The 11,279-nt window shown below is 36.4% G+C and overlaps 1 pseudogene; it reads left to right on the top strand.

Moving 5' to 3' along the window:
* Window positions 1–5,433: 5,433 nt before the first annotated feature.
* Window positions 5,434–6,081, top strand: LOC103276670 (annotated as a pseudogene).
* Window positions 6,082–11,279: the final 5,198 nt, after the last annotated feature.

Here is an 11,279-nt window from a genome sequence, read left to right as displayed (position 1 = left end):
CCATTGGATGTTCAAGGTCCACTATATGAGTGAGAACATGTGATACTCAGATCTTTGTTTCTGTGAGAGATCACTCAGTATTATAAACTCTAGTTCCATCCAGGTTGCTGCAAAATTCATGATTTTGTTCTTTTTTATGGCTGCATAGTATTCCATCGTGTATATGTACCACATTTTTTCTTTTTTTTTGAGTTGGAGTCTCACTCTGTCGCCTAGACTGGAGTGCAGTGGCCGCTCCCGGCCACCGCAGCCTTGACCTGCTGGGCTCTGGCGATCCTTCCGCCTCGGCCTTCCAAGTAGCCGGAATTACAGGCATGCACTACCACACCCGGCTGATTTTTTGATTTATTGTAGAGATGAGGTCTCCGCTGCCCACGCAGGTCTCGAACCCATGGGCTCAGGCAATCCACTCACCTCAGCCTCCCAAAGGCGCGGGATTACAGGCTGAGCCACCGAGCCCGTCTCTGTACCACATTTTTTTAATCCAGTCCTCTTTTGATGGACAGCATGGTTGCTTCCAGGTTCTTGCTATTGTGGACAATGCTGCGATAAACATATGTGTGCAGGTATATTTTTTATAGAGTGATTTGAGTTCTTCAGGGTATATTCCCAGTAGGGGGATTGCAGGGTCATATGGGAGGTCAATATTTAGAGCTTTTAGGAATCGCCATACTGTTTTTCACAGAGGTTGCACTAGTTTGCACTCCCACCAACAGTGTAGAAGGATTTCCTTTTCACCACACCCTCTCCAGCAACTGTTATTTTTTGTTATTGATAATTGCCATTCTGACTGGAGTTAGGTGGTATCTCAGTGTGGTTTTGATTTGCATCTCCCTGATGATTAGTGAGGTTGAACATTTTTTCATGTGTCTGTTGGCTGCTCAGATGTCTTCCTTTGAGAAGTGTTTGTTCGTATCTTTTGCCCACTTTATAATGTTATTTGGTTTTTTTCTTTTCAGCATGTTTGACCTCCTTGTAGATTCAAGATGTTAAGCCTTTGTCAGATCTGGAGTTGGCAAATACTTTTTCCTAGTCTATAGGCTGTCTCCCTGCTCTCTTGATGGTTTCTTTGGCTTTGCAGAAGCTTGTCAGTTTAATGAGGTCCCACTTGTCTATCTTATCTCTTATGGCCTGTGGTTTTCGGGTTTTGTTCAGGAATTGGATGCCAGTTCCAATTTCCATGAGGGTATGTTCTTCATTTTCTAAAGTTCTTATGGTTTGAGATTTTACATTTAGGCTTCTGATCCATTTAGAGTTAATTTTTGTGTATGAGGATAGATAGTGGTCCTGCTACAATCTTCTGCATGTGGTCAGCCAGTGTTCCCAGCACCATTTAATGAATAGGTTCTCCTCTCCCCAGTGGTAGGTGGTGGAGGCTTTGTCGAAGATGAGTTGGTTGAGAAATTGAGATTTTGCTTCTGGAATCTCAATTCTATTCCATTGGTCTATATGCCTGTTCCTGTACCAATACCAAGCTGTTTTGATTATTGTAGCTTTATAGTAAAGTTTGAAGTCTGGTAATGTGATTCCACCTGCTTTGTTTTTTTGCTTAGGATTGTTCTGGCTATTCTTGGACGTTTATGTTTCCATATGAATTCCTGTGTTGTTTTTTCTAGGTCTGAGAAGAATGTTGCTGGTAATTTGATGGGTATTGCATTAAATCTGTAGATTGCCTTAAGTAAGATGGACATCTCCACAATGTTGATTCTTCCAATCCATGAGCATGGGATATTTTTCCAATTGTTTGTGTCATCTTTGATTTCTTTGAGCAGTGTTTTGTAGTTTTCATTTGTAAAGGTCTTTCACATCTCTGGTTAGGAAGATACCAAGGTATTTCATTTTTTGTGGCTATTGTGAATGGGATTGTGGTTTTTATTTGAGTTTCTGTTTGTTTATTATTGGTGTAAAGAAATGCAATTGTCTTTTGCACATTTATTTTATATGCTGAGACTTTGCCAAAGGCCTTTATCAGTGTAAGGAGGTTTTTGACAGATTCTCTTGGGTTTTCAAGGTACACGATCATGTCATCTGCAAAGAGAGATAGTAGGACTTCTTCTTTTCCTATTTGAATACCCCTGATTGCCTTCTCTTCTCTGATTGCTCTAGCCAGGACTTCCAATACTATATTGAACAGGAGGGGTGTGAGTGGGCATCCTTGTCTTGTTCCCGTTTTCAGGGGAAATGGTTCCAGTTTTTGTCCGTTTAGGAGTATGCTGGTTGTGGGTTTCTCATAGATGGCTTTTACTATTTTGAGGTATGTTCCCCGTATGCCTAGCTGTTCAAGGGTTTTTATCAAGAAGGGGTGCTGGATTTTATCAAAAGCTTTTTCTGCATCTAATGATATAATCATGTGGTTTTTGTTTTGAAATCTGTTTATGTATTTAATTACATTTATGGTTTTATGAATGTTGAATCAGCCTTGCATCCCAGGGATGAAGACTGCTTGGTCATGATGGATGATTTTTGAGATGTGTTGCTGAATCCAGTTAGCTAGGATCTTGTTGAGAATTTTAGCATCTATGTTCATCAAAAATATTGGTCTGTAGTTTTCTTTCTTTGTTGGGTCTTTATCTGGCTTGGGTATCAATGTGATGTTGGCATCATAAAATGATTTGGGGAGAGTTCCATCTTTCTCAATCACCTGGAATACCTTCAGTAAGATTCGTATAAGCTCCTCCTTAAATGTCTTGTAGAATTCTGCTGGAAAGCCATCTGAAAAGCCATATGTTTACATTTACTGAAGATTTGGGGAGATGGCACAGTTGAAAACACAAGGAATTTGTCTCCCCACCTAGACAACAAAATTGACTGGCAGAATCTGTCTGATATAACTGTCTTGGAAATCTGAAGTGTATTGAAGGTTTGCAACTTCCAGAGGAAATTGAATTAATTTTAGTCAATTTCAGCTCTTAGCACAGTACTAGCTACCCATTCCCCAATCCCTAATACTATGGAAGACAGCTGTTCACCTGATCTTGAAGCAGTTTGCAGGCAGTTCATGGGAGCCAAAGTGAACAAAAAGAGTCCTGTTCTCCAAATATCATGGATCTGTGTTCTTACCACTGATTACTGCTTCTAGTCAAGGAGGTATAGACAAATAGGTGGTGGCTATTATTATTTCATTTCCTCCCATTGTTGCAAGCTCTTCCCCACCTGACTGAAGTGTATTTAACTGGCTGACATCTTTCCCCACTCTTCATTTTTTCTCCCTTTTCTCCTTTTGCCAGTCAGACATCAGAGTTAGGATATTCAAAAGTAACTGCATATATGAGGGAAACTAGAAAGTCACTGCACCTGCCCAAGGAAAGGCACAGACTGAAAAAAGACCTGAGAAGAACATCAGTTTTTACCTCAGGCTGATCCTCAGCACAGAAAGATGACTTAGAATTTAAAAAAGAAGAAACCTGAAAACCCTGGAAAAGGGAATAGTCTGCTTTCCCAAGTTACCACATTATTAGAGTCAAATGTCCAATTTTCAACAACAACAACAAAAAAATCACAAGACATACAAAAGAAACAGGAAAGTGTGACCCGTTTCCAACAAAAATTGTCCTGGAAAAGTCTGATGAAAATCTACTAAACAAATACTTTAAAACAAATACTTTAAAACAACTATCTTAAAGATGTTCAAAGAACAAAAAGAAGACATGGGGAGAGTCAAGAAAATGATGCATGAACAAAATGTAAATATTTATAAAGAAACAGAAAATCTAAAAATAAGCCAGAAATAAATTCTGGACCCACAAAGTACAATAACTAAAATAAAAAATTCACAAAAGGGATTAAAAATTTTGAGCAGACAGAAGAATCAACGCACTTAAAGATAAGACAATGAAAATTATTGGGGATGGAGGGGAAAAGATTAAAGAAAAGTAAATAGAGCTAAAGAAAACTTTGAGACATCATCAAGTGAATCAATATATGCATTATGGAAGTCCTAGAAGAAAAAACGTGGCCAAGATAGCTAGCAAGAACCATTTGATTACAACTTATAACCATATTTTTGAAGAACTAATGACTGAAAAAAATCCCAAATTTGGTAAAAAAAAACATGAATATAAACCTTCAAATAGTCCAACAAACTCCATCTATGCTAAACTCAAAAAAAGTCACACAAAGACACATTATAATCAAGCTGTCAAAAGCCAAAGACAGAGAGAATTTTGAAAGCAGCAAGAGAGAAGCAACTTGTCACATATAAGAGATTCTCCATAAGATCATTAGAATTTTTTTTTATCAGAAACTTTGGAAACTGGAAGGCAGTGGGCTGATATATTCAAAGTGATAAAACAAAACAAAAACTCTTCAACTAAGAATCTTATATTCATCAAAATTTTCCTTCAAAAGTGAAGGAGAAATTAAGACATTCCCAGTTAAACAAAAGATGAAGGAGTTTATTCGTTGGCAATGCCCTGCAAGAAATGCTAAGAGAAATCCTGAAAATTTACATGAAAGGACACTAGACATTAACTTGAATCCATATGAAGAAGTATCTCATTTCTTTTAATAGCCAAATAATATTTTGCCATATGGCTATAACACATTTTGTTTATTCATTCATCAATTTATGAACATTTGTATTATTTCCACCTTTTGACTAATAAGACTAATGTTTCTATTAACATTCATATACAAATTTTTATGTGAATATATGCTTTTAGTTCTTTTGAGTATATAACTATGAGAGAAACTGCTGGGTCTCATGGTCACTCTATGTTTAATTGTCTGAAGAATTACCAGACTGTTTTCCAAATTAGTTGCATCATTAAAATTTCCACTAGCAATGTATAAGGTTTATAATTTCTCCACATCCTTACCAACACTTGTTATTATCTGATTTTTTTAATCCAGTCATCCTAGTGGATAGAAAACCGTATCTCATTGTGGTATAGGTTTGCACTTCCTTGAAGACTAAAAATGTTGAGCTTTTTTTTTATGTGCTTGCTGATTATTTCTGTATTCTCTTTGGAAAAACATTTAGTCATATCCTTGTCTATTTTTATTTGGGTCATTTGTCTTTTTATTCTTGAAATAATTTTTTGTATAATAAATTCTAAACAGAAGTCCCTTATCTGATATTTGACTTGCAAATATTTTCTTCCATTCTTTGTGCTGTATTCTCACTTTCTTGATAATGTCCCTGGAAACACAAAAGTGTTAACTTTTGAGGAAGTTTTAATTAATTTATTTTTTTCTTTGGCTGCTTGTGCTTTTAGCATTATATTTAAGAATCCATTGCTAAATCTGAGGTCATGAAACTTGACCTCTACACTTTCTTCTAGGATTTTTATAGTTTTCTCTCACATTTAGGTATCTGAACTATTTTGAGTTAACTTTTGTTTATGCTGTGAGATAATAGTCAAATTTCAATCTGTATAGCTGTGGCTATACAACTGTCCCAGCACTACTCGTTGAAAATATTATTTTTCGAAGATGGTGGTGGCCGTGCCACAGCAGGCGTGGACTTGGAGCAGTTGGCAGTTAGCAGCTGCCCAAGAAGGACATTTTCAAGTTTCTGCAGGACCACGCTTCAGATTCGGTTCTTGCAGAATATAAATTATTAGGATACATTGAAAACATGGCCAAGACAGCTAACAAGGATCATTTGGTTACAGCCTATAACCATCTTTTTGAAGTTAAGTGTTTCAAGGGTACCGAAAGCATAAGTAAAGTGAAAAATGTGAAGCTTAGTGAAGATAAACCCAAAGAAACCAAGTCTGAGAAGACTCTGGATGAGGGTCCACCAAAATATACAAAATGTGTTCTCAAAAAGGGAAATAACATCAACTTTCCCAAAAAGGGAGCTGTTGTTCACTGCTAGTATATAGGAACACTATAGAATGGTACTGCAAAATCCAAACGATTTTAAAGAAGAAAAATGCCAAGCCTTTAAGTTTTAAGGTTGGGATAGGTAAGGTTTTCCGAGGATGGGATGAAGCATTCTTCACTATGAGTAAAGGAGAAAAGGCTCGACTAGAGATTGAACCAGAATGGGCGTACGGAAAGAAAGGACAATTTAATGCCCAAATTCCATCCAATGCAAAACTCGTTTTTGAAGTGGAATTAGTGGTTATTGATTGAAACAGTAGAGCTTCATCTCTAAAGACATCAGCAGCAATGATAAAACTTGGCTTAAATGATAAAACTGTTTTAAGGGAAGAGTCAACCGGAAAATTCAAAGAGTTAAGTTAAAACTCGTTTACTTGATCCCAACATTTGAGAAGTGTAATGACTTAAAAATCCCCTAAGTCTAAAATACTTTGCTATAGCTATGTAAAATATTGGTCAAAGAGAACTTTTCCCTTTTACCTCATGCTGTAAACTAAAAGCTTCAATAAACATACACACACACACACACACACACACACATTTATATATATATAAATTTTGCCCATTTTCCCATTAAGTGGTGTTGAAAATCTTGTTGAAAAGTCTTTTGACCATATATGTATGGGTTCTCAATTATATTTTATTGATTTATATATCTGTCTTCATGCCAATACCGTAATATCTTGTCACAACCTCTTTGTAGTAAATTTTGAAATTGCAAAGTATGAGTCCTCCTACTTTGTTTTTATTTTTCAAGATGTTGGAGTTATTCTAAGTCTTGCAATTTTAAGTAAATTTTAGAATCAGCTTGCCAATTTCTACAAAAAAGAAATATTAGAATTTCTGAAATGTTGGTAGAGATTATGCTGTATCTGTAGATCAACTTATAGAATATGTCATCTCAACAATATTATGCTCTCTATAAATGTGGACTTCCTTTCCATTTATTTCTTTTTCTTAATTTCTTTCAATTATTTTTGTAGTTTTCAGTATTCATGCTTTCCACTTCTCTTGTTAAATTACTTTATTTATGTAAATAGCATTATTTCAATTTTAATTTCAGATTATTAATTACTTATGTATAGAGACATAACTAATTTCCGTATATTTATCTTGTACTCTGCAGACTTGCCTAACTCACTTTGAGTTTTAATTGGTTGTTTTAAGTGTATTAGTTTAAATTTTCTACCTACAAGATCATGCCATCTGAAAATGGAAATCGTTTTTAATTGTTTATTACTAATTTACTTTCCTTTCTAGCCTAATTACATTATTTAAAAATTTTAGCACAATGTTGAATAAATATTATAAGAGCAGACATCTTTGTCTTTCTCTAATCTTATAGGAAAAGCATTCATTAAGTATGATGTTAACTGTGGGATTTTTACAGATGACTTTAATCAGGTTGAGGAAGTTTCTTTCTATTTCTAGATTGTTGACTTTGTTATCATTAAAAAATGTTGAATTCACTTGGATGGATTTAGAATCTATCATACTCAGCAATCTATCACAGAAAGAAAAGAACAGAGTACATGTTCTCACTCATAAGCAGACCCTGAACAATTACCATAATGCTTTAAGAAAGAGATTGACAGTAGCAGGATACAACCGGGGTGGTGGGGGGAACAGAACATCAATAAGAGTACCTGATCTCAAACCAGACAAAGTGGAGACCAAAGGGAGGCCCAAACTTTACCTGTATGATGACCACTTGTATACATAATCTTGAATTGTACCCCACATATTTAAAAGAAAAAAAATGTTGGATACAGCAAATGCTTTTTCTACATCTATTAAGATGATCATATGATTTTTAAAATTCTATCATACTCAGTGATCTATCACAGAAACAAAGAACAGAGTACCACATGTTCTCACTCATAAGTGGACACTGAACAATTACCATGATACTTTAAAAAAGAGAGGGATACAACCGGGGTAGTGGGGAAGACAGAACATCAATAAGGGTACCTGCTCTCAAACCAGGCAAAAATGGGAACCAAAGGGAGGTCTACACTTTACCTGTATGATGACCACTTGTATACAGAATCTTGAATTGTACCCCACATACTTAAAAGAAAAAAAAAATGTTGGATTCCAGCAATTGCTTTTTCTGCATCTATTAAGATAATCATATGATTTTTAAAATTCTATTGATAATCCTTTATTGATTTTTGGATGCTAATCCAACACTTTGTTCCTAATACAAATTGCATTTAATTATGATTCTTTTCATATATTGCTAGTTTCGGTTTATTAGTATTTTACTGAGAATAATTTTTGGTCCACATTCATAAGACATATTGTTCTATAATTTTCTTGTCATGTTTCTGTCTGGTTTAGTAACTGGGTACTCATAAGATGAACTAAGAAGTGGCCTTTTTTCTGTCTTTTGGGAAGAGTTTGTGAAGAATTGGTATTACATTTTCAATAGATGTTTAGAAGAATTTGACAGTAAAGCCATGTGGGTCTTTTCTTTGTGGATTATTTTCCTCTTACTAATTTAATTCTTTGAATTGACTTCTAGTGAGGAATGACATTCAGAAGGAAAGGTTTATTTCTTTAACTAGAATAAGTAAGTTAGAAAGAATTCTCTTCTTTGAAGAAGGCAAAGGATTGGAGGCAGCCTAGAAGCACAATGAGGCTTTATGGAAGTAAGTCATGCAAGTTCAACATATAATTCTGGATAATTCTATGACCCAGTGTTAAAAAGCTCTTGTACCATATTCCAACAGAACCCCTTGATATTTTTAATCCCAATTAGCTGTGGGCAATAGCCCTCCATCACATTTGCTAAGGCTCAAAGGGCATGCCTGTGAGAATCTTACAGATCCCTAAACCTTTAAAGGCTCTTGTAATTTACATAAATGGACTAAGAATGACTACAATATAACAAGATAAGGCTACCATACAATATAGAGTTAGGAACTATTTTTAATAACACCTGTGTCTTCCTTGTAAGAAAGAAATGGATCTTTTATATAATAGTACACAATAGAACCTAGTTGAACTGAGACAAAGTGGTTGACTTTGGAACTGGCTTGGAACCCAGAAATAATTGAACCATGGCCAATTGTAATGACACCTACCCATAATAATATCTGGTATGTGGCAAGGGCTGATTATATTGGAAAGTCATAGCAAATATATCTGTAAGTTTCATTGGTTTGCTCTTCAATGGAACTGTTCTATACAACATAGTGTAACACTGGTATTGTTGGTAAGATTTAAATACTTTATATAAATAATACATAAAATAATACTGATACTGACAATAAAGTATATTGGAACATTGAGTTAAAACTTCTTCAGGATGTAATACTGTTGGAAAATGACTGGTCTGCGTAAGATCTGAATTTAGCTAGCCATCAGCTAATTTCTATGTTAAAAACCTGCTGTCCAAGTTTATTATGCAGTCCAAACAGTGGTGGTATATTAAGGCAGAAACAAGTAATAAACAAAAGTATTTAAATGTTTATAATGGCTTTATATGATAGATTGTTTCTTTACATCTAACCTATCTTTCAATGATGCCTACAAATGTTAGGCATATCATACTAATATTTCTGTATCCTAGAAGAGAACTTCTGAGCCCATGAAATAGCCTGCCTGATGACAGTGTCTTTGTAAACCTGACTCCTTGTGCCATTCAAGATATTGATGCTCATAATATGATTCATGATGAATGTCTGTTTTTATTTGCCCGGAGTCTTCAGCCATGCTGCATGAGTTGGACCTCAAGAAGAGCTGTATAGTGAGTAAATCAGGTCTGTCTGTGTAGTGAGTAAATCAGGGCACTCCATGCTCATGTAATTGACTCTCAATAGAAACCTTGTACACCAAGGCTTAGGTGTGCTTCTCTAGCAATACATTATATGTGTTTTCACATACCACTGCTGGGAGAATAAAGTGCTGTCCATATGATTCCACTGGGGAGTGGCAGCTGAAAGTTAACATTTGGATCATTCTGAACTCCACCCTATGCATTGTTTTTTTTTTTTTTTTTTTTATTGGAGTCTCACTCTGTCGCCCAGACTGGAGTGCAGTGGCCGCTCCCGGCCACCGCAGCCTCGACCTGCTGGGCTCCGGCGATCCTTCCGCCTCAGCCTTCCGAGTAGCCGGAACTACAGATATGCGCTACCACGCCTGGCTGATTTTTTGATTTATTGTAGAGATGAGGTCTCGCTGCCCAGGCAGGTCTCGAACCCGCGGGCTCAGGAAATCCACTCACCTCAGCCTCCCAAAAGTGCAGGATTACAGGCTGAGCCACCGAGCCCAGCTTGCACTCTTTTCTTTTGCTGATTTTAATTTGTGTCCTTTTACTGTAACAAATCATAAATGTTGCTATAGCCGTTTTGTTTGTTTGTTTGTTTTTTAGTTCTGTGAGTACTTCTAGCAAATTATTGGCTTGAGAGTGGTTTTGGGAACTCACAATATGCTACCCTATTGATAGCCCAGTTTCAGAGCCTCCAAATGTTAGGTAAATTCAAAATGCTTACACTGATGTATCAGATGATTTTTATATGATTCTGCCTTAGACATTGATTTATATCACTGGGTAATTGTTTATCCTTCTGCACCCCAAATTAAGCATGTGTTTGATAATTCTCTTCGCCTAGAATCCTTCAAAACAGAGTATAAACAAAATATTATATGTAGGTAGATTATTTGCCAACTAAATTTAAGGGAGGAGGAATGAAGAATAACTAAGAGTGAAACTGTTGTGCAAAAGGAAGCCAAAACACGAAGATGATAAAAAGTAGCTAATCACCAAGAGTAACTGGGGCTTGATCACATAGAACCTTCTGAAAAGACATCAGAGAAGCATCTCAGATCGGTTTTCCTTGGGAATAAAATAAGAGCACTTTTCTGTCAGATTCAGGCCTCCGTTGGTAGAGTGGGATCACCTGGGCATTAACTACCCTGTGCTTCAAGCTTTCATATATGCATTAAAGTGTCCAATGGGAATCACGCTGTGTCATCAAATAACTCCTGGGTAATGAAGAGAGAGGCAGAGTCCTAGGCAATGTGTGGGAATGGTCCATATAGTCACAACAGATAAAAGAACAAGATCCAGTAAATTTGGAGAGTTCCTGAGAGGTATTAGTAACATCCACAGACAGATTCCAGTCCCCAGACAACGAAGCAGGAAACTAGCAGCCTCCTGCCACTAGAGATGGGAGCCAATGGAAAAGACCAGGGTACCTGGGGAGGTGGAACTCGTTTTCAGAAGTCACTCACTGTATCCTCTCAGAAGCTGAGACCAGATTTATCAGCACACTAAACACTGCCAATAAAGAAACAAAGCTTTCTTGAAGGGAAGAGAGTCTTAAATCTCAGCCACTGAGTGTGCGTGACCTAACAGGAATAACAGGGTTGGGGTAAAATGAGAAGTTCAGGAAACTGAGGGCAGAAAGGTTTTTGTTGGGGTGACTGAGACAGGAGAAGGG

This window comes from Carlito syrichta, unplaced genomic scaffold (assembly GCF_000164805.1).
Source record: "Carlito syrichta isolate Samal-C Ts95f unplaced genomic scaffold, Tarsius_syrichta-2.0.1 Scaffold316302, whole genome shotgun sequence".
NCBI lineage: Eukaryota > Metazoa > Chordata > Mammalia > Primates > Tarsiidae > Carlito > Carlito syrichta.
This window is presented reverse-complemented; position numbering and strand designations above follow the sequence as displayed.